This window comes from Engystomops pustulosus, chromosome 1, assembly GCF_040894005.1.
Source record: "Engystomops pustulosus chromosome 1, aEngPut4.maternal, whole genome shotgun sequence".
NCBI lineage: Eukaryota > Metazoa > Chordata > Amphibia > Anura > Leptodactylidae > Engystomops > Engystomops pustulosus.
In genome coordinates, this window is record NC_092411.1 from 124,623,262 (window position 1) to 124,648,616 (window position 25,355).

Consider the following 25,355-nt stretch of genomic DNA (forward strand, 5'->3'; position numbering starts at 1 on the left):
TAGCCGATCCAATGACCAAATATGACCATAACTGGATAAGACAGATCAAACTGTAAGCAAATTCCTGCAACAGATCAAACTGCATTTGCTTACAGTTTGATCTGTCTTATCCAGTTATGGTCATATTTGGTCATTGGATCGGCTACTCATATACATTATTGGTCTTGCATGGTTTATTGTATTAGACATACTTCCCATCCTTTTGCAGCCTCATAGCCAGCATTCATTTTGTCCTTCACCACAGCACCTATATATGGTTTATAGTTAGACAGTGTTTGGGATAGGGCTGTGTAGGAGGGTTGTTTGGTGAGCCTCATTTCATGCCTTAAATCCTCCTATGGGTTTTCTTGTCACAATTTTTTTTCTTTTTAATTGCTTTTATTCTTATTTTGTCTGGTGTATATATTTATGAATTTCTGTGTATGTATTGAATCAATAAAGATTTTATAGTTTTGCTAAATGGCACATGTTCTTCTGTTATTTTGCATAGTCTTTCTCATATGATTAGTTCATCATATAGCTTTGATTTGTATGTGATGTCCTCACTGATTACTTTTGAGAGTTTATTTTAGCCAACAAAGATCTTTCTAAGTACAAAATATATGTGCCTGATCTTTATATATCCCATCATACACAATTGGATATGGCCAGCTCATCACCCCACGTATAAAGTTGTTTTATAACCCTCACTAACTTTTATTTCCATAATGTTACCATACTTTCCAGCACTTAAAGGAAATCTACCATTTGATTTCATGCATTATGAACCGAACATACCTTGAGAATGCTATAGCTACTCTGATGAAGCAGCATATCTTGTTTAATTCCTGAGTTGAGTGTTTTTGCTGAAAAAACAATTATGACCTTCAGGGCCTTCAGAATGTTCCTTGCAGTACATATACAGTATACATTACACGAGTTGTCTGCACTGTTCCAGACAGGACTAATCAACCTGAGCTGGATCACTCAAACACAGCAGCTGGGGGATGGTAGAGTAATTGATATCTTCTGCATGTCAGAGATTTTATCATTCTCCTGAGCAGTGTAAGAGAAGAAGCGCTGAGCCAGGCAAAAGAGCAACAGAGACTCATTATCCTGAATTTTATAATTGGTTTTTCAGCATTACCACTCATCTCAGGGAATAAACAAGATATGATTGTGCATCAGTGTAGCTACAGCAATCTCATAGTATGTTTGCTTCATAATGCAGCAGCATTGCAAATATACCTTTCTGATTTCTCTAAGCATATGCATAACAATATAATAGTGTGTTATAACTTGTCTTGCAGCCTGACAGAATCCTCTGTGTAGTCCCAGGGGTTGGGCTTTGGTTTTGGATGCATTTTGAAAAACAACATGTGACTTGTCTGTGCTACAGACTGCTCATGTCACAGCCTGGTGAGCTGACATCAGTGGGGGAGGGAGGAGCTGTATAGGACCATAAAGGTGGGAGCGAAGAGCTGAGTAGTCTGTAGCACAGACAAGTCAAGTGTTGTTTTTTAAAATGCATCCAAACCAAAGCCCAACCCCTAGGACTACACAAAGGATTCCGTCAGGGTGCAAGGTAAGTTATAACACACAATTATATTGTAATGGAAATGATTAGAGAAAGGCATATTTGCAATGAAGGTGTAATGTACTCTTCCAACATGTCTTTAGTGAATATGAAGTCTCTAGTGACAGGTTCCCTTTAATTCATAGTCTTCGCATACAAACAGCATAATAGACTAAACCATTGGAACAACAAGAATGAGAGACACAAGAGCTTATGAGTTTATTACACATAAGGGAAAAGTGCTTGCTTTAAATAAGGATCCACTTATTTTTTATAAACGACAATAGTAAAAATAAGCCAGTCATATATATGCATACACACTGTAAGTATCACCCCAGTGAACTTCACTATTTATTGTACTTGTATATTTCACCAGTTTCATACATAGATAAGAAGTTGCTGCATGATGTGTTGAATGCTTTATGTAGAGGAGTTTGAAATGGGTATGATCCAAGGGTTTTGCTTGTTGGGTGCTTTTGAGGTCTTTGATAAATTCATAAAGCAAAGGAGGAAAACACAAACCTATTCAGTGCATGCCAAAACACTATAAGCTGAAATGTATAAAACATGCTTTAGTGTAACAAAAAGAAGACTGAGGAAGCCTCAATCAAGCTGTGACGTGGGGACTCCCAGGACAATATCTAAATTTTCTGCCAATGTCTTTTTTCTCCCTTGCTTTTAGAATGCTGAATGTACCGACTTCTTGGTCCCTGGATGATTGTGTGGAAGGGTGGTACACCGAGTGTTTTGAATTTGTAATGGTAAAAATTCAAATGTAACACTATGAGGCTTATTTACTGAGGGACAGCGAATCACATTTCCATCAGACTTCCCAACGTTTTCGGGATTTGCGCCGCTGGGACAGGTATTTAGAAGGGGATTGTGTTGCAAGTGATCAGATTTTGGCACAGCGGCGCCAGCTTTAATGCGACAGAAATCGGGGGGACGCATCCAACGGATTGGGACTGAGCGTGGGATTTAAGATTAAAATTGTGTCGCAACCAATGCACTTACATACACTGGGAAGAAGAAGGTGAACTCCGGCGGACCTGAGCGCGGAAGCGACACATGCAGGATATCGGGTGCACAATCTTAGTGAATTGCAGCACTGTGCATTATTGTCCGACGATACACGTCAGAGAACGCGCAGTATTGGGTAAGTAAATGTGCCCCTATATATGCACCTACCATCAAAACAATTTCTATATGAACAATACATTAGAAATAAAATTAAATCTTACTTATGATACAATACAAGTTTCTAATTCGAAATAGGTAAAATAATTCCACTGTATATAAAATAAAATGAACATCTGCCTTTCCCTTTGTTTTTTCTCAAATGCCTTGGAAAATCAGTATGACTTGTTTGTTAATAAAACCTGATATTAAGTGATTATGACATTTTTTAATGCTTGTGTTGAGCCAGGAAACCAGGTCAAAATAACTTTCAGTGTTCTAAAAATACAAAAAAGATGGTAAGGAGGGAGCTGATATACATACTAGAACACAATATTTTTACGTAGTTTTAGGAAACATTTCCTGTAGTAGCATAGTTAGTAGGAAATTGCATGTCCTTAAGCATATGCCTAAAAAATACTTTTAAAAACATTGCACCGCAAATTACATACCACCCGAAAGAATGAAGTAGGTCTTTATTACTGTTAATGAATCTTTATAACCTGCAAATATAAACCAACAAATTTACTTATGTAACAAAAAAGCTAACATTTCATTTTTTTCCTTTAACCTCTACAGGGCACAGACAGTTTTAGCCCTCACAATGTGGCAAATTTTCTAAATGGTGTAACTTTATTTTTACATCACTGGCTGGATCATTCCCCCACATTACCACATTGGGTAGAGTCCATCTGTTGTTATGATCTGAAATCAAAATATATTGCAAAACAGAACCACCCACGCAAAATACATTTTGTACAAAAGTTGTTGATTTTTAAAAATGTATTAAAACACGATAAAACTTATATAAATTTGGTATCTTTTTTTTCATATTGACCTAAAGAATAAAGGTGATGTGTTATTTGGACTGTTAAGAGAAAGACATAAAAACATATCCTGGAACAAAATTTTACAAATGCAACATTGCATTTGAAATTTTTATCTAGCTTCCTAGTATGGAATATTAGACAATGCCATTTGCGTGTTCAAATGGTTACCCAGAAAACAAAGCCCACACATCTCTGAAGCCAGAAAAAAAGAGAAAATAGAAGCACAATAACAGAAAAGGGCTTTGGGTTTAAATCGTTTGGTCAGTGTATTGTTTGTTTTGAAACACTTTTTACTAATTTTATAAAACAATCAGCAGATCGTAGCTCATAGACACAATGGGGATCATTTACTAAGGGTCGTGGCTGCACTTTTGTCGGACTTTGCACCTTTTTCGCGGATTTTGCTTTTTTTTGGCTTGGACAGGTATTTAACAGGTGTCTGAGCTGGGATTGTGCCGCACGCAATTGTTTTCTGTTGCAGCTGCGCTGGCTTCCATGCAACACAAATTCGAGGTGTGCCATCGGAATTGGTCCAACTGATTTGGGCTAAGCGTGGGATTTAACTTCCAAATTGTGTCGCAAGACAATGCACTTACATGCACCAGTAAAAAGATTGTGAACACTGTCGGACCTGAGCGGGGAAGCGACACATGCAGGATATCAGGCGCACAATCTTAGTGAATTTTCAGTGAACTACAGGGGGAATATAAGTAAATGTTCCCTAATGTGTTTTCTAGCTACCTCTGGTGATCAAACCAGAAAAGTGTCACTAGGTTTGTTTTTTTAGCAGTTCATCCTATAAACCTTAACTAGTGTAAGCACCTAAACGTACCTAAAAAATGATAGTGGCACAAACATATTACAAACATTTGTTTGATTAGGTTAATGTGGGGGGGGGGGGCTGGCTGACATTTTGAACTTTACAATTAAGTTAATATCTTCAAAACAAAAGCAGCACAAAAAAAAATTTGAGCAGCACAAACGTAGCAGAACTGATTAGCACCAGTTTTGTTTGATTTGGGTAATGTGGGGGGGCCTCTGATGATCTCTGGAAACTTTTAATAATATCTTAAAAACGATAGCGGCACAGATGCAAATTTCTGCTGCACAAACCAGCCCAAATGTAGCACAAGCATTTGACACCTATTATGTTAGATTTGAACAAGGTGGAGGGGGGCAACTTCAATCAGGTGTGCTTGTGAGATCCCATCTGGGTAATATGCCCAGTACATGTCTACTTCAGTCAGTGATGTAGAAAGTAACAGTAGCAGCACACATGTCCCACCTGCCATTCCATTCATTCAGGCTGCATTGGGTAACACTGGTAACCCCACAAATTAGCAACTTATTCTCAATTCTGTGAATACCTCTAGTGACCGGACAACCTAATACCTGTGGCAGATTGAGAAAAAAAGGACAACCCGAATGAACGCTGGAAAAGGCCCGAAAAAAGGCCACAATAAAGTCCACAAGAGACTAAAAGAAACATAGACATGGTTGTCATGTTCAGGGGTTCTACAAATGTGGAACCTCTAGATGTGTCACATGCATTATGTATCTAACAAGAAAAAGTCTTTTTTGAGTAGAGATGGTTTGAGGGAGTTTATAATCAAAAGCTACATTAATTGTAACTCTACTAATGTTGTGTATATTATACATTGCATTGAGTGTAACTATTCGTAAGTTTAAAACTGAGCACTTATATGACATTTTTTTATCCAGTAGGCTGAAATCTACTGGGTGCATCTAAACATTTTGTACAAGTACACAGAGAAGAGGTTATATATATATATATATATATATATATATATATATATATATATATATATATATATAATATCAGAGGGGGTAACTTTGGAGCCCAAGTAGCAAATCGTGGAGCATACTGGATTTTTAATCTGGAAACATGTTCCCCACAGGGATTAAACTTGATAAAAGAATTTTTGTACCACTATTTCAAAATGGCAATTTATATGTTATATAAAGCAAAGTGACTGGGCAACCCCTTTAATTTTATACACGGGAGGCAAAAAGACTGAACGAGAAAAATGCAATTAATATTTTAGAGGTTACATAAATTATTCAAGAAATCATTTGAAAGTAACACATTAAAATACATTAACAACAATACAGTACAGCCTATGGAATATATATATATATAAATCTGTATGCAAATCTAAAGATATTTTGTAGAAATGGTAATATCTTATCACTTTTATAGTATCTCATGATACACATGATACACGTATAGGGTAGTAAAGGTTCATGTGTCATTTGTAAAGATTATACCTAATTTAGGTGACTTTTTAAATTCCCAGTCACTGAGCTTGTCTCCATAAATTCATATATTAACCTACGATCCAGTAAAAATTGTACAGATGTAGCAAGTACTACTTTAACCCATTATGCTGTCAAGTTAATTAATGAGCTATGGTTACTCTTTTTGCATTCTGTTACATAATATCATATTTTATATGTAAAATAGAGTGTGCTGTGAACACTAGAAAATGTCAAAATCTGCATCTTTAGAAAAAACATATATTGCTATTTTTATAAGATAAAAATTTGAAAAAAGTGTATGGATATACATGAACACCTTCATAGTATCATAGTAAATAAGGTTAGAATAAAACATCAGTCCATCAAGTCCAACTCACTAACCCCTTTACCCTCAGCGCCGTACATGTACAGTGCAGAGGTGCGGGGGTTGAGTGAAGAGGGCTCACAGGCTAAGCCCGCTTCATACAGAGGTGGGGCTCACTGTATATTGCAGCAATCCCCCACCGCTAATAACAGCGGTTGGTGCTTGAACCAGTCACGGCTATTAACTTTTCCGATTCTGGCGGCATTTAAAAGGCCATCTTGGTTTCGATCGTCACTCCCCCGAACGTCATCGGGAGGGCGGCGATTGGTTGCCATGACAGCCTCCGGTCTTCGGCAGACCTTGGGCTGCATGGTTTCTGCAGATTCGTTACAATGAGACAGTGGGGGAGATTTACTAATTGTGCCGCAAGGACGACTATCGGCATCGGAGATCAGTCTACGGAAAGCACAGCCCGATGTATTAAAGTGGTGCACGGCTGTTAGTGATTACTGGGTAGACGGAATTAATCAGTCGCGTGCGACAGTAATGAAGTGTATGCCCAAATCTTACATGCACTGCGCCATAATCTTGCTCTCAGACCAATTTTTACCTGGTCGATTGTGCACCAAAAACTGTGCCTAAAAATGCAGACAAAATACACAAAATGTGGAGGATAATGTGGAAACATTAGGCCACGCCCACTTGCGCAAAAAAAAGATGGAGGTGTTGGGATAGTCGGAAATATCTGTTCTTTCTGGCGCAAACTCACTATAAATGATCAGCAAAAGTTCTGCGCCAAAAAAACATTAAAATACTGGCATTTTAATGCGATAATACATGTGCCCCAGTGGCTTATTGGTTTGGCGGATTAAGCTGCCGCTGAAAATCACCTCCTATTTTATCCAATTGTACTTGAAGAAGGGCTGATTAGCCCGAAACACGTCTACTATGGAATAAAGCATTTTAACCCTTTTGAAGACCCTTGTCCAAATAGCGCCGTTCCAGCCCTCTTTTGGTTTTTTAAACCACCCCTTCTGTCTATTGCAGCATATGGTAGGAATGATCAGACCATCTAGGGTTAATGTACCCTAGAAGGTCTAAAAAATAGTAAAAAAAAAGTTTCCAAAAAGATGCTGCCGCTGGATCGCAAATGGACCGGGTAAGTAAATCTGACCCCTATTTCTTTATCATGAGAATTAATTCCTCTCTTGATACATCCCATAGCAAAACAAAGTCAGGGTTAGGAACTAAGATCAGAATTAACAAAATGTCATAAATCAATATTTCAAATGAAAATTGTCAACTTTGTATCAAGTGAAATATGCTAAGTATGGAAAGAGTTAATTTTCAGCCTTATGTTTCTCCTCTATCTGCTGTTTCCAGATTTCAGTTACACCGTTCACTGCAGGAGAAAGAAAAAGCAGAAAACAGGCTCAGAGAATTTTTACATAATGGTGTGTATTGCAAAGTTTTCTGTTATTACTTGGAAGATTCATTTCTGCAGTTTGCTTTAACTCCTTTCCCTTTAATACAAAACTATAATACATTAGTGTCTTCTTTTTCATTTTAAAGATCTGTTTTAGGGTGTGCCTTCTTTCTAAAAAATTGTACTTCCAGTGTCAGTGTTTAATATGCAATAATCCAGGAAGCTGTAATAATATTCCAAATTAGGTGAAATTGACCAAAGAATGTATTTATTCTATTTTCTTGTGGGCTGTATATATTTCTTAGGTTTCAATACATTTTAAAAAAAATCTTTATTTTTCCATATTCTGAGGCCAATTATTTTTTCATACTTTGGTGTAATAACCTGTGTAAGGTGTCATTTAACAATTTTTTTTATTTATTTTTATGCCCCCTATGGGTACTTGAACCCAAGGGGGTCTGATCACTGCTACCATATACTGCAATACAACTGTACCAAATTATATGGTAGGAGCAATCAGACCCTTTAGAGTTATTGTGCCCTACAAAGCATAAAAATAAATCTATAACATTATAATTATATTTCAGTGCAACTGTAGTGCAATATATGAGGATTTTGATACTGATTTGTCTGTCTTGGGCTGACAAGACATTAGACACTGGTAAATGGTGAGTGAAGAAGTTAATTGTCAGTATTTCTCATTTCTCCTGCTATTGATCGCTTGGGTATACTTGGAGTACCTGTGTGGTCATAAAGACTAGCATGTTTGGGATGTTAATGGATCAATAATTATCATATGATTCTTGTTATCTTTAATGAAGGTTAACATCAGCTTCACATTCAAGGATAAAGTATAGTAAATAGTAAAATACAAAAATATTCTATGATGTTAGAAGTATTATGTATGTCTATCAAGTATGAATCATTAGCTTAAATCTGGAGCCGTTAAAGCATAACTGTAAAGTTACTGACAAAAAAAAAGTTTTAACACAGCTGGAGAGAGCCTGCAATGACAATTCCAACAATACCTGTATCATGGTGCTGATCTTCCTAGAATCTTCCTAAATCTGGTATATATAAATTTAGATTCAGATTCAGCTAATTCTGAGGTGGGTAGGTACTTCCTGGTTGTGACATCAGCTCACCTCAATGAAGCCAGAAGAGGAGAGCATGTTTGTAATTGGCCGATCTGAAGCATGTGATGAGTCACATGCTTGTGACATCACTGAAGGTCCTTTGGATCACACTAAGTACTTTCAAATGCTGCAGGACAGCTTGTTTGTAAATGGCCAGCCGGAAGCAAGTGATGAATCACATGCTTGTGACATCACTACAGGCTCTACAGACCATCTCAACAAGCCTCCTGTATCCTCTAAACCATACTATACGTTTTCCCATGGCAACCAGAAAGCATGGCAAATGGAGATTAGCCTGAGGGGCAAGGTAAGACCTCTGCTAGCTGATAAACAGCTACAGATAGCTAATTATTATAAAATAATTATCTATCTTTATTTTTGCTTAGTGCAGAGTTAGGCAAAAGTTTTTATACTTTACAGTTGTACTGTAACTATCTTTTTATTAAGCTGGTACTTAAATATATTATATTTTGCTAATCTTTTTGTTTTCTGATTGCAAATTTTGTTATTCTGATGTATGTTTTAATTTTACTAAACTACTGTTAACAACATTAAATGAGTTTTCCCATGAAAAAAAATTCATACATCCTAGTGATGTTAACAAAATAAAGATCATTTTAACCCCTTACTTTACAGTTTTACTCAGTGTTATTTCTGTTTTAGCTCCTATCACTCCCCAGGCTGGTCAGTGCAAAATCCCAGGATGTTGGCTCTCTAAGCAGACACATTATAATCCATCTAGTTCTGTGGGGTGCCAATGTGGTTAGATTATCAGGGTACAGGTGTATATACACTTTCATCTGTCTTCTGACATTGTACTAACACACTGTCACATAGAAAGAGAGATGAGACAGGTCAGAGATGATGAGATGATTACACAGAGACTGACAGACTTTTACACTGTTACACTGTGAGCCCTGCTACATCTGTGTTCTCACAGATATTTTCCTGCCTCCCCCTTCCCTCGGATCACTTATCTCCTTGTAGTTTGTAGTTTCTCTCTCCTCACGATGTCCTGGCAGAAAGTGATGAGTGTATGTGTCTCTGAATTCAGTGCAGACACTGCAGGTTGCGTGGCTACAGGCTCAGAGCAGAATGACACAGAAATCCAAGATGGTGGCCACCCGCCCCTAAGTCAGAAGTTACAGGGCAGGGTCTTGTCTAGGGTCAACTGAAATTGTGTACAGCAGGACTGATAGAGACAGGTTGGACTTATTGGACTTATATCGGTGAAATGCTGTATTTTGTAAATTAGAGAATCTGTTATTTTGTTATCCTGAGTAAATATAAGAAACTTGTCTTCGTAAGAATATCCCTTTAAGAGGATCTTAACAAAATGGACCAAAAGAAAGTATATGGAGATGATCAATAAAGTCAATTATACAGTTTTGTCAAGGGAGAAGGGTTAGATAATGGGACAAACAAGAGTGACTACTGCTAGGCTTGGGTTTCAGTTTTAACCCCTTAACCCTCTGCGCCGTAGCACTACGGTGCAGAGGTACAGGGAATGTATGAAGAGGGCTCACGGGCTGAGTCCTCTTCATACAAGGGTGGGGGTTGTTGCATATTGCAAACCCCCACCGCTAATAACCGCGGTCAGTGCTTGCACCGATCTAGGCTATTAACCCTTTCATTGCCGCTGGCAAAGTTGCTTATTACTATCGCCACTCCCCCGAATGTCATCAGGGGGCTGCGATCAGTTGCTATGGTAGCCTCGGGTCTTTGTTTGACCCGAGGCTACCTGGCTTCTGCAGATTCATTACAATGAGCCAGTGGCTGATTGTAATGAATGAGCTGCAAAAATGCCATATACTGCAATACAGAAGTATTGAAGTATATTGTAGGAATGATCTGACCATCTAGAGTTAATGTACCCTAGATGGTCTAAGAAATAGTGAAAAAAAAAAAAAAGTTTAAAAAAGAAAAAAAATTAATAAATTATTAAAAATTCATATCACCCCCCCTTTCCCTAGAACTGATATAAAACACAAAAAACATTAAAAATCACATACACATTAGGTATCGCCGCGTCCCAAAATGCCCGATCTATCAAAATATAAAAACGGTTATGGCCGAGACGGGAAATGGCGCCCAAATGTCCGAAATGCGACTTTTGCACCTTTTTACATCACATAAAAAATGGAATACAAAATGATCAAAATGTTGCACAGGCCTCAAAATGGTAGCAATGAAAACATGGGCTCATTTCGCAAAATATGACACCTCACACAGCTCTGTGCACCAAAGTATGAAAAAGTTATTAGCGTCAGAAGATGGCAAAAAAAATTTTTTCTTCTTTGTACACATTCGTTTAATTTTTGAAAATGTATTAAAACACAATAAAACCTGTATAAATTTGGTATCATCGCGATCGTACCAAACCGAAGAATAAAGCTGAGGTGTTATTTGGAGCGCACAGTCAAAGTCGTAAAAACTGAGCCCACAAGAACGAGACTTTTTAAAAAATGTTTTCCACATTTGGAATTTTTTTTCAGCTTCGCAGTACACGGCATGTTAAAATAAATAACATTACGGGAAAGTAAAATTTGTTCCGCACAAAATAAGCCCTCACACAGCTATGTACACGTAAAAATGAAAAAGTTATGGATTTTTGAAGGTGGAGATGAAATGAGCGAAAAAACCCTGCGTCCTTAAGGGGTTAAGACTGCAGGAATCTAGTTTATAAATATAAATTATTGAATTAAAACAGCACTCACTGTTTTACAAAATTCTAAACAATGTCTGACTTAAAACCTAATTCCAACTATAGTTAATTTTCTTGAAATACATTCCCTTTCTCTTATTATATAGTATACATGAAAACTGTCTACTTCTGGTAAAAGTTATATGATAGGCTTATTGTACAAGAAAGACATGGTATAGTGATAAAGAGCAAAAGGTCAATTTGATTGATATTTTTGCAACTAGCTCACTTTGTAGCAAAAATAGTAAATAACATACAAATATATTTGTATATCTTGAATCAGCTTATAAACAATGTGATGCATTCTTAGCATGTTGCTAAGAGTATCAATTTTCATCTTCTTATCTGAAGTATTGTTACGGCGCTGCCACACATTAGTGCTTTGATTCAGTTTAGAAATGGTGTCAAAGAACATGGGGGTGTGCCACAGCCGATTGCAAACACATGTGATCGGTAATCAGCACCCGGTCTCTTGCATTTAGACAATGCTGGTTGCCGATTAGATGCGTTTGTATAGAAACACATATGAGTCAAAGCACAAATGTGTGACAGCACCCTTAGAATCTGCAATAGGCCTTTTCTTTCCCTTCTTTTAAGGAACTCTGAATGTTGAAACTATTAATTGTGGATAAGACCCCCTTCCTCCCCACCTGTACTGTATCAGACTGTTGTGATGTGACTTTGTCTGGGCTTGCTGGAACCTTGCTTATCCTGCCCATCCAACCCTGAAACCCAGAACCCTGCCAGAGTTACTGAAAAATTCCATGATGCTCACCTGCCCTGGAGCCCAGTATCCTGCCTGCCCTGGAACCTGGCATCCTGCCTGCCCTAGTGCCCCGCAATTCTATCTGCTTGCCCTGGAGCCCGGCATCCTGCCTGCTTACCCTGGAACCCTGCATCCTGCCTGCTTGCCGTGGAACCTGGCATCCTGCCTGCCTGCCCTGGAAACCGGCATCCTGCCTGCTTGCCCTGGAGCCTGGCATCCTGTCTGCTTGCCCTGGAACCCAGCCTCCTGTCTGCCTGTCCTGGTGCCCGGCATTCTGTCTGCTTGCCCTGGAGCCCAGCATCCTGACTGCCCTGGAACCCAGCATCCTGCCTGCCTGCCCTGGAACTCTTCAGTTTTATGCATCTGGTATCCTGATTTTTGTTTTATTTTTGTTGCTTGTTCCTTGTTTTTCTGTGTTTCTGTTGCAATATATGTTAAGTCAAATCCCTGGAGGGTCTTTTTGTTATTTTTAGGAATATATATAAATCTATATTTCATGCTTTCTGATAAGACATGGCTGTAAAGTGTTACAAAAGAATGTTCTGTATGTGGGTTTGGATACAATGAGACACTGTGTAAAATCATTTCCAGAAACTCAATGGCCATAAACAAATGTGTCAAATTGATGTTAGCATTCTATAGTCATCATTCACTCACAGAGATATTCTGAGACATTTATGGTAGTTTCTGAGTAGTGGTCCATTTCACACAATTTTACTTCCAAAAATTGATTTTGCAAGCTGAGCTCTACACACATTTCAAAGGCTAGCAACAAAAACATCTGTACCGTGCAATCTACTCCAGAGTTATTTATATTATGTGCGGTGTAAAGTCTAAAATGTTCTTAGCTATCTTAGTCTAACTTTAATAAAGTCTGTGAGGATAATCAATACTTCTGGGACATGGTGAGGAAAAAGTAATTTGCTATCATTAGCACTAAACAAGGCATTGTTTTGTTTTGTCCTCATGTTTCATTATGTAATAAGGCTAGACTGTAGTCACACAGTTAACTATGTGCTTCATTCGCTTGTACTATATTAACTATTTATGATGCATCAGGAGTTTTTATTTTAACTTTACATACCTCAGGGTTCTGTCACACGATAGTGTTTTGATTCCATTTTGTATCCGAATCAAAACGCACTGGAGTGGTCCATGGCTGATCACATATACATTTGTATTCACTTGCATGCTATCAGCAATCAGCACCCATACAAACACATATGCAATCCGCCATGGCCTTCCCCGGTGCATTTTGTTTCTGTTACAAAACAGAATCAAAAACGCTATCGAGTGACAGCACCCGAATCAATAAGGCTAACCCTACTTTGATCTGGGTAACAAATAACTTGTTGGTTTCCCTTCATTTTGTTTTGAGATTTTACATAAGCTGTATAATGTGCAAACTTTTAAGTCAGGTATAGAGAAATTACCAAATAGTAAGATTGCTATCATAAATAAAAGTGTGACAAGTCATTTTTATCAAGTAACAAAATGCATGGTGAATGTGGTAAAAAAAGGAAAATATGGCATGATTATTTGCTTTCAAGACAGAATAAAGTCTCCTAGGTAGTCTTGTAAAACAGCAGGGATTTTGCATAATTGGAGTAAGGGCTCTTTCACAGTGGCTTTGTTTTCCATGTACGTGATTCAGTGATATCCATGGATGCCACGCAAAGCCATTCATTTCTATGGGTGTTTTCACATTGACTTGCATTTTCACTGATCCGTTGTCCGTGGGAAAAAAATTGAAACATGTCCTATTTTTTCAGTGATGCAGATCACAAAAGGCAATAGAAGTCTATCGGTCCACTAAAAAAAGAAAAAACATTTTCTTTTCACTGATAAGGCTGAAAATCCAGGTGTGACATTTTCAAAGCAATGTTAAACCTCCAAATGTAATATGACCGGAGCTGACAAATACAGTTTTCTTCTAATTCCTTTTTCCTTCAGCATGCATATAAAACTTTTCCTTTTAGCCAATAAAAAGATGCGACCAAAAAACTTCAATAAGAATAAGATGCCATTCAGACACGAAACCGATGCGGTTCTTTCTCCTAAAATATCATCCATAGCTTAATTTGTTATATAGAAAAGATATGTAAGGACATATCGTAGATGGTTTCAAATAATCATAAAATTTATTATTCGATATACTCACATAAAAAGATAAAAATGTGCATATTTACAAATCCACAAGGACGCCAGTCATCGCCCAACCCAGGGTTTCACCTCACAGCTTCTTCCGGGGCCGGCTACGTTATGTCCGTACATATCTTTTCTATAAAGCAAATCAAGCTATGGAAGATATTTGAGGAGAAAGAACCACAGAATTTCATGTCTGAATGGCATCTTATTCTCATTAAAGTTTTTTGGTTGCATCATTTTATTGGCTACAAGGAAAATTTTCATATGCATGCCGAAGAAAAAAGGAATCTAGAAAAAATTGTATTTGTGAGCTCCGGTTATATTACATTTGGATCTTTGAACTAACTTAAACTAACTTTAAACTATATATTGGATGACTGTGGGACCCATCCAGGACCATATCTATAGCTCATAGACTAAGAAAGTGCAACACTTGTATACTATTTTTGTTTGCTTCCCTATGTGAAACCTGCATGTATTTTTTATTTTGCAGACACAGAGACAAAACAGATGCCTCACTGAGACAAAACAGAAGAAATCTGGAGACACAACGAGACAAAACGCAATGAAGGCTCAACTGAAGTTGAGAGCCAGTGTGAAAGAGCCCTAAGTTTTCATGTCTATGCTGACTAACCTCAAAGATGATGATCATCATTTTCATATGTAGATTGAAACACATCATAGAAACAGTTCTTTAAGAAACTGAATGAGTTACTTCAGTGATTTTGTTTTAGAAATGGTTTATATTTTGATAGATCTGGCGTTTCAGGACACTGCAATACCTAACATTTACATTAGTTCTAGGGAAAGGGGGTGATTTGAACTTTTAGTTTTTTGCCATTTTTTTATTAAACTTTTTTTAACTACTTGTATTTACTCTATTTTTAGACCCCCTAGGGCAGTGATGGCGAACCTTTTAGAGGCCGGGTGCCCAAACTACAACAAAGACCCGCTTATTTATCGCAAAGTGCCAACACAGAAATTTAATTTGTGATTTATACTCTCTTCTCTGTCAGTTTTCATTGATACTAGCACCTGAGGACATCAATAAAGCAGAAAATAGTCCCTGGTAGAGCTGTCACTTTAAAATACATCTGTCCTAGGCTGTCTGGGACTGCAGGAAGATACCTGGAGTCATCTCTGGTGATGGCCAGAGTGCCCACAGAAAGGGCTCTGAGTGCCACCTCTGGCACCAGTGCCATAGGTTAGCCACCACTGCCCTAGGGTACTTAAACTGTATTGCAGTATATGCGGATTTCACCAACTCTGCAAGCGGCATTTAAATGATTGACACCAAAACCAATCACAGGTGTTAGCGATGGGTGTTTGCTGCATTATGCATCTCACACACGGTGAGTATGAAGAGGGCTTAGCCCATGAGCCCTCTTCATACTCCCCCTCCCGCAACAGGATATTCAGGAATGTCCAAATGCAGGAAATGATTAATGCTGGTTGATGGTTTGGTTGGCCAAGGGACTATCCTTGTGTATCAGATGGCGTTGAAACCGCCCATGTTTTAATTTACCATTGCTCCAAGTAGTGGAAAAGAAGTGTGGTGAGATTTTTACAAATCAATAATTGTGTGGATTATCAGATTTAGAATGGAATATTGCTCAACCTTCCCCCTCTCTTTAAATGCCAGAAAGTAGCCAGGGGCATTTAAGTCTCAGTGGCTATGTTTGTGCTGGCATGCATGGCTGCAGTAAAGACACCCATGATTAGTGTCCGCACCAAACCCAAAACTAAAATTCGGGTATACTCATCACTAGTGTTGGGTAGTTGTTCGAGTTGCTGCTGGGTCCTAGGAGACTGCGCTGCCAGGTCATTTCTGCAGCTGCAGCTAAAGAAGTTATGTTCTCTATACAAGTGGGGCTAATAAATCTACCCCAGTTACATAGATATTTATAGATATATTTTTTTCTTATTAGCTAAAATGATAAAACAAAAATAAATAAATAAATATTTTATAACAATAAAACCCCCAATGACCCCAATAAAAGGTTTGTAGATCCCTGTAGACTATATTGAGGCTATACAGGCAGTCCCCGGGTTACATACAACATAGGGTCTGTAGGTTTGTTCTTAAGTTGAATTTGTATGTAAGTCGGAACTGTATATTTTATCATTGTAATCCCAGCCAGAAATGTTTGGTCTCTGTGACAATTGGATTTTAAAAGTGTTGAGTTGTAATAAGAATCAGGATTAACAATAAAGCTTCATTACAGACACCTGTGATAACTGTTACAGCTGATCATTGTAGCATAGGACTGAAGCACAATAAATTAACAATATCCAGACATCCGTTTGTAACTAGGGGTCGTATGTAAGTCGAGTGTTCTTAAGTAGGGGACCGCCTGTATTGAGGTCCTCTGTCCATTTTAATGTAAGTTTATTTGAACAACTGCTCCTCCCTCAAAATTAATTTAATGGGGATGTGGCCTGCAACATTGATCTCTCCATCTATTATATGTAGATATCTACCTATGAATTGTATAATGTGTTGAGGGTTTCATTATATGTTATTTTGTGATTGCTGCTTTATCGTTGTTGAATGAATTTTCCCAGTATGGGAAAGGTCATTCTCATACAATATATTAGCCAAATAAGAGAATCAGCTGTTGTAATAAGGCTATATGTAATAGATATGTGCCATTTTTATCTGAAACTACAGAATTATTCAGTGATGTCAATGTCACCCTAAAATCTATTATACATGATAGTGCTATAAGTAATTTGACAGGTAATGCTTCTATGATTGATATAGCAGTGTCATACACAGTATAACGATAGTGATATGTCTATAAGATTAATAAATAACAAAGTGTGTGGAACAGGGGAAGCATGCTTCTCTATTTTACATGAAAATGAACAGGTGGGCCTGCTTCCCAAAAACTGCAACTCATTTATCAAGACAGTCATTGCACCCATTGGGAAGTGGCTTTCTGGGATAAATAATATTTGTATTTCTGAGACATCATTTGTGGCATGTTATATGATATGTTCAAAGGAAGAGCAGCTTGATTTATTAACAGCAAACTGTCAACCCCTATTCAGGTTAATTGGGAAAAAAACTGTTGTGGTGGAGGAACTTGCATCTTATAAATAAATTGGACTCCTGCCTAACAACAATAGGATCACAATACAATAAATATACTTTAAGTTCTCCAAAACTATAACATATTCACTCATGTGAAAGACTGCAAAAAATGAAAGAGGGGCATAAAAGGCTAGCAGGTTTCCTTCAAAATTGTCCTTGATTTATTTTGTAAATGCAAGTTAGACAAAAGTGTGTGTTTTTTTATTTTTGCTAAATACTCTTTGTTCAGTAGATGTTATCATTATTTTCCATACTGGTGCAATATCACATTCCATATAATGAGCTACACGACAAGGTCATTTGAACATATATTCCATGCGTTAGATTACAAGCAATTATTGCAATAATCAATAGTGTTCTTTAATTAGAAACAAAAAGGAACAAGCAAAATACATAATAGAATAGATTTCAGTGTGTTCAATAAGACAAGCATTTCCGAGTAAGTATATGATTACATAAGTATGCTTAATTATATAGCTCATTAATCTCCGCATAAGGCATATACAATGTCTTACCATTTAATGCTATTTCTAAAGGCTACTTAGAACTGTTACAATACAGTTTATCCACTACTGCAGCATGTTTCAGAGAACATACACCTAAATTATTAATACTGTGCATTTTGGTAACAATGTTGGATAAAAAAGTTAGAATTCAAATACAGGCAGTCCCTGGGTTACATACAAAATAGGGTCTGTAGGTTTGTTCTTAAGTTGAATTTGTATGTAAGTTGGAACTGTATATTTTATCATTGTAATCCCAGACAGAACTTTTTTGGTCTCTTTGACAATTGGATTTTAAAAATGTTGGGTTGTCATAAGAATCAATATTAACACTATAGCTTCATTACAGACACATTTGATAACTTTTTATTGTGGCCTAGGACTAAAGTACAATAAATTACCAATATCCAGAGGTCCGTTTGTAACTAGGGGTCGTATGTAAGTCGAGTGTTCTTAAGTAGGGGACCGCCTGTAAACTTATTTTTTTTTCATGAGGACCTTTCACCACCTTCACTGACTTCAACTATTTATATCATTAATAGATGTTGCTCCACTGATTACAGCATAATTACATTTTTTACACTAGCCCACTCTTTATGAGGAATCATAGCCATTAGTTTTGGCACACAATATACTCAACCATACATTCCCTTTTATCCAGTTATCATTCTTGGCATAATCTGGCCACAAGTGATCCATTTTTGATTTTTCTGGCATCAAAAAGTTGCAAAAAAGTAACATTGTGGGTTTTTTTGCAATTTTTGTCACTGGACATTTCATGCTTCTCAAAAATAGTTGCTTAAAGAGGACCTGTCACCCCTTTATCGGCACTAGGAGCTGCTTACTAAAGTAAGCAGCTCTTAGTGCTTGAACAAACGCCATAGTGTTAGAGTGATAGCGTTACCGGAAACCTCTCTATCTAACACTGCGGCAGGGTATAGTGTAACTGTCGGACAGCTCGTCCGACTTTTTCATGAGGGGGCGGGGTTGGAGCGTGACTAGGGGCGGTAGTCATTGCCGGCCTATGGAGCAAGCGGGGCGGTCCGGGGTAGAGGCAGCGTCTTGGACCGCCCCCTCATGAATACATCAGACAGCTTTGCAAGTTGTCCGATGATGACACTATACCCCGCCGCAGTGTTTGATAGCGGTACCTGAGGTAAATGGGGTGACAGGTCCTCTTTAATGGAAACTTACCACTACGGATCTACCTATTAAGGTAGATCCGGTGATAGGTGCATATAACGTATTTAAGGATAGCCCTTTCAGGGCTAATCCTTTACTTCCCTCTATCTTTGCTAATCTTTAATCAGGGTAATATGCAAATTTTCTAAAGAGGTTACTGGGGTGTGGAGTAGCTGGAGCTGAGGCTACACGGCACAGCTACTCCACGTCCCAGTAGCCTCTTTGATCCTCCTACCCAGACATCTTCAGCACGGAGCTACAAGGAGCTGCATGCACTCGTCCTTGAAGCTGGAGTTCTGTGCATGCGCAGTAGCTCCAGCTTTGGAGCCGAGATCATGCAGCTTCTGGCATGTGTTTTGCGCAGAACTCTGGCTTCGTTGGCTTCCTTGTAGCTACGCGCTGAAGATGTCTGCGTGGGAGGATCAAAGAGGCTACTGGGGCGTGGAGTAGTTGCGCCTTGTAGCCTCAGCTCCGGGTACTCCATGCCCCAGTAGCTTCTTTAGAAAATTTGCATATTACCCTGATTAAAGATTAGCAAAGATAGAGGGGAATAAAGGATTAGCCCTAAAATGGACTATTCTTACAAATGTTAGATGCATCTACCGCCAGATCTACATTAATAGGTATATCCGTAGTGGTAGGTATTCTTTAAACATTCTAACGCCATGAAAAGCCAGATGTATTTATTTTTTATAAAAATAACTACATTTTCCTTATTGCATATGTGTCGCTATTTTTAATCATTTTGAGATTATTTTGCCATCTATCAACAAAATTGAGCTTGATAAAGCAGGGACATGTATTTATATATGAAGGTAACATGACTAGTAATCTTCTTATATTTATTTTCCGTGACTTCCTTACTTCTAAAAATCTATTTTTTAAATTATGCTTTCCCCCCTCCTAATGTGTGGAAAGTACTGATTGAGCATAGGTAATGGCCCCCAAAGCCCTTCCATAAAAGTTTATATTTTTTATAGGAATGTAACCATAGATAAAAATTATAAGAAGATTACCACCGTCACAGTGTCTGGATCTATGAGTAAGTGCCCCTGGTTTATCATGCTTGATTTTGATGGTAGATTTCCTTTTAAAGAGTTGCAGACAGTGCTGATTTATTAAAGGGCCAAAGCTACTTTAATAAATCTGATGGGCAGCGGAATACCTAAGGAAGTCAAAGAACTTTCACAAGCAGTCTTCCTAGTAATAAATAACCCCCTAAAAAAAATGTATTACCTTTTTAACTAGCTGTATGTGTCACAAAAAAAATACCACAAAAAAATTCTAAGGTAGCACACAAAAAAAAAAAGTTATAGCAGTTAAACAGGCACTTATGAAAATTCATTACAAAATGCCCGGCACCCACGATCAATGCTAGCTGCAATATGCAGCAAACACTCAGCTTATATTGAAAGGGCTCAGCCTCTCGATACACCTATAACAGACATGTGACATACTAAAACATATTAAAACTAATAAAACCTGTATAAATTACTTTTATGTTAAATAGCATCTCAGACTGAACACATAATATTAGTGTTAGTCCATTATTAGATAGGTGAAGATTATAAATGAAAGTTATTGTCTTAAATATGTACAAAGTAGTTAATTTAAAAGAATCTGCTGACCTGACTCCTTATATTTGTGTAAAGGGAGCAACATGCAAATGTTGTCAATAATGTAAAGATGAGATGTTAAGTGAGAGTCTGTGTGTCAAATCAAATTTCTTGGTGACCAGGTGACTGGTCAAAGTCGAATCTCAAATATGCAAAATCAAATGATCAAAAGATCATATATGATGAACACAAGTCATTTTTATTATATAAACTGCATAAGGTTATAGAAAAAAAATCCTATAAGAGATTTGTTGGATTTATCTGTACTTCCTGTGTGTTAAACATATCAGGAGCTTCAACAACATTGATTATCCAACACAATATTAAAGTGTGGGTAGAATGAAATATGTTTATTGATGATATGTCTCTATGAGGAAGTCAATGTTATTAATTCTGTGAAGGATTCATCAAGCAGGCGGAAAATCTGACAGTCTACCAAAGCAAATAAATGATACATAGATCATTGAAATAGAAATGTGAAAACTAAAATGCATTAAATTTATTTGAATAAGATGTAACATTGGTTAGTGCTTAAATGAATAGAGTACCTTCTTATTATGTACTTACTGCAGCTTGCGGAACATTTACAAATATATACCATAGAAATATATGAGACTACTATATCTTCAATATCTATAGCTACAGCTTTCCAAATACCAACCATCAGGTTATATTGTCAGTTACTGTGATTAAGCTATACAAGGTGGCAATTCAGATTCCCACCAAGCGTCTCTCTGTTTTTGTAGGTCCAAGTAGAAGGCAACTCAATTAGAAGTATTCTCTCTGTTACATACAGTGGGAAAAATAAGGATATGATACGCTGCCTATTTAGCAGGTTTTGTAATGGTCAGTAATTTGTATTATACTTTCAACTTTCAGAGAAAGAATGTAAAAAAAATAAACGTAATAGTTCTTAGCAGAACTAAATATTAGGTACAGAAAACTTTGCTTGCAATTACAGAGGTCAGACGTATCCTATAGTTCTTGACCAAATTTACACAAACTACAGCAGGGATTTTGTCCCACTTCTTCATACAGGTCTTCTCCAGATCTGTCAGGTTTTAAGCACCATTGAGTTTCAGCTTCCCCAATGATTTTAAATTGGGTTCAGGTCTGGAGACTGTTTAGACCACTCTGGGACCTCGAAATGCTTCATAAGGAACAATTGCTTAGTTGACCTGGCTATGTAATTTGGGTCATTGTCAAATTGGAAGAACGAGCCATCTTCATTTCACTTACTTGCAGGAGGTGAGGTTATTGGCCATAATCTTGTGTTACATGGCCACATCCATCCTCCCTTCAATATGGTGAGGTTCTCCTGCAGAAAGCAACCCAAAAGTGTGATGTTTTCATCTTCATACCTCACAATTGGGAGTGTCTTTCTTCATCCAAATATGGTTTAGAGTTTTTGGTTTTATCTGACCACATGACTTTCTCCCATGCCTCTTCTGGATCATTCAGATGTTCATTATGGAGCTTCAAACAGGCACTGACATGTCCTGGCATGAGCAGGGGACCAGCAGGATTTTACTGTATGGCAGCATAGTGTGTTACTAACGGTTATCTTTGAGTCTGTGGTTCCAACTTACTTCAGGTCATTGGCTGCCTTATCTGGTGCGTACACTCAGTGGAGGCAGGGGCAATTCAGTACTGCTGAATCCAACCCCCAAATACTTCAATGGCATCTATTGTGCATATGTGATTTTTTTTATCATCTAGCATCAGCCACTGTGCTACATGAAGAGCATTTAAAGACTGTCTAGCCTAGACCTGAACCAATTCCCTATCCTGTTTTGATGAGATGCAATGACATTGAAATAGTGCTGTCTCAATTTGGTCTATTCCTTTTGGAAGAGATTTGCTAGTTTGGCTGTTATTGAACATTGTGTCACAAAACTTCTAGAAAATCACACATTGATGTACAGGGAGCTGCCTAGTTTAGGATAGAACTGAAGGGAAAATTTTCCTTTTCCCATACTGGAAAACATATTTGCATATTCCTTAGTCTTTAAGACTCTATGTCTGAAAAGGTGGTTTGCAAAGCCAGATGAGAATAGAGATACATAAGAGAATGAACCTCTTCAAAACCAAGTACCGGGACTCGCTGAATTACTCCTGCAATGTTCTTAAAGGGATCCAGTTTCAGGTATCTGTGCTTGCAGCCACAACGGGAGCTGTTTGGCTGGGAGCGTTAATTGACAGCTGCCTTTCAGAGTCAGTTCCTTTGGCTGAGCTGAGTGTGTGTCATACTCGGTGGAGTCATCTAAACCTGTGTGTTAGTAGCACCTGTGACTTGAGTGATGGACAGCTAAACCATATAGCTGCTGGAGTAGTGTCCAGAAACTCATTATATATCTACCCATGTTTTATTGCTATTTGCTGGATATCGCAGTCCTTTGACATGTTGTCATATATTGTTATTATTTTATCTTCAATTTGACCCAGTTCTGCCTGACTTTGTTTGTGTGAATATTATCTATTGTTCGTCCCTATGTGTCTTGTCATCTCTCCCGGTGCGACCATGCTTTCCCTGAATCAGACTTGTATTCAGTTATTCCCTTGATGCATTTCTGTATTCTTGTGTGAACACTGGTCTGTCTCTGACTTCACAGTACCCGCCCTCTCCACCATCCAGCAGCTGCCAAACATTTCAACTTGCAGGGTCACTTAGGGTCTGTTAGCAGGTTCCTGATACTCAGTTTGCAGTTTGCAGGGTAAGTTCACCACCTCTTACTCAGTCTGACAGCTTGCGCCAAGTCTGGTTGTGGTTGGGCTGTTTGCTGGACATGTTCCTCACACCCTGGCTACAGAATTTACCTGTTTAACTTTGCATTTGATTTACAGTTACTCAATGGCTATGAGGCATTTTAACACTATTTTCTTATCATCTAAAGAATATGTAATATGAATGTAATATAATAACCATGTAATCACTGGTGTGCATGAAACATGGTTACAGTCAAAATTATTATGTAATTTTCTATATTGCTACACTACAGAGGAAAAAATAAAATCCTAATTTTCTGCAAACATTTATACAATAATACATGAATGTGATTCAAAGTAAAACAAAAAATTATAGATTAATGGCTATTAAATAATACTATTTCTATTGCTAGAGGAAAAACTATGTCTCCATCTTCTATGGTACAAAACTGGTTAAATGAAAATCATGACAGGGATTCCCTATTGCACTAATCTAACAAAGGTAAGGGACTTTGATGAATTTCAAGTGTGTAGTCTTCTCAATAATAAAAAGAGGCACCTCAAGGGCAGCTAGTCCTTGATTCCTTTTCTTAAGTGAACAAGATCTGTTAATACATTCCCTCTGTTTGGAGTTATCAGCAGCGACAAAATAAAAAGCTAGACAAAGACATCCAAAATTGAGCCATAGTGTAGATGTAATGTGAGACTTACTGTATGCCAACCTTTACTGTGTGATAGTAAAATAGGAATCTTGTGATATTGAGAGAAGCAGCATGGATTGTTTGCATCTATGTGTGTGTATCATTGTTCCTGCAAGAGTTTCCTGGGTGGGCGACCCTAAAGGCAATGACCTACATCCATGAAAAGATGGAAGGGGACTGACATACAATGAATATCAGAGACACAGGAACAAGTACAGTCAATAAAACACAAAAAGGCAAGAGAATACGTTCAGGTAACCTTGAAACTAAAGTAAAGTCTCAACTGGTGTAAATGATGTATTGCCCAGGGATGACTGGTCACTGAGATGACTCCATGAGGACTTACTTTATACAGAAGTCAAACACACCAACAAATTCCACAATGGGTGACGAAGTAAAACACTCGCATACATGTGCAGCAACTATCTGCAATAAAATAGCATTTTTTCTGCTGACATGTTTGAAATTTTTTAGTAGAAAAATTTCACTTTGACACCTAGAAAGATATTATATACATGTATGAAAAGCAATTAAATATTTTAGCAAAATGGCACATTTATTAGGTTTATTAGATTACAAAGGTCTACATTCTCAGAAACAGTGCTACTCTTGTCTATGGACTGTGCATACAATGGGGGTCATTTACTAAGGGCCCGATTCACGTTTTCCCGACGTGTTACCCGAATATTTCCGATTTGTGCCGATTTTCCCTGAATTGCCCCGGGATTTTGGCGCACGGGATCGGTTTGTGGCGCATCGGCTCTAGCATGCACGTGACGGAAATCGGGGGGTGTGGCCAAACGGTAACCCAACGGATTCGGAAAAAACAATGCATTTAAATAAAAAAGGGCCATACTCACATGCACCACGATGAAGACAATGAACTCCGGGGCACCTCGGCGGACTTCGGCGCAGTAGCACCACCTGGTGGACATCGGGCGCAGGACCTTCATGAATCGCCGGAAGACCCGAACGCTCATCAGAGAAGCCGCCACTGGAACGCGAATAGACCGGGTAAGTAAATGTGCCCCTATAAGTCTAAATACATTTGTAGGGTATTAAACTAATATATTATGCATTGCACAGTTGCCCTGTGATTTATTAGACTCAGATGTTTAGGTAAGATAATTTGTTTTTATAGAGACCGCAAATATACCTATAACAGGGCTATTTAGGACAGTTAACCAAAAAAATAAAAAACAAATCAAAGTTAAACAAAACAAAG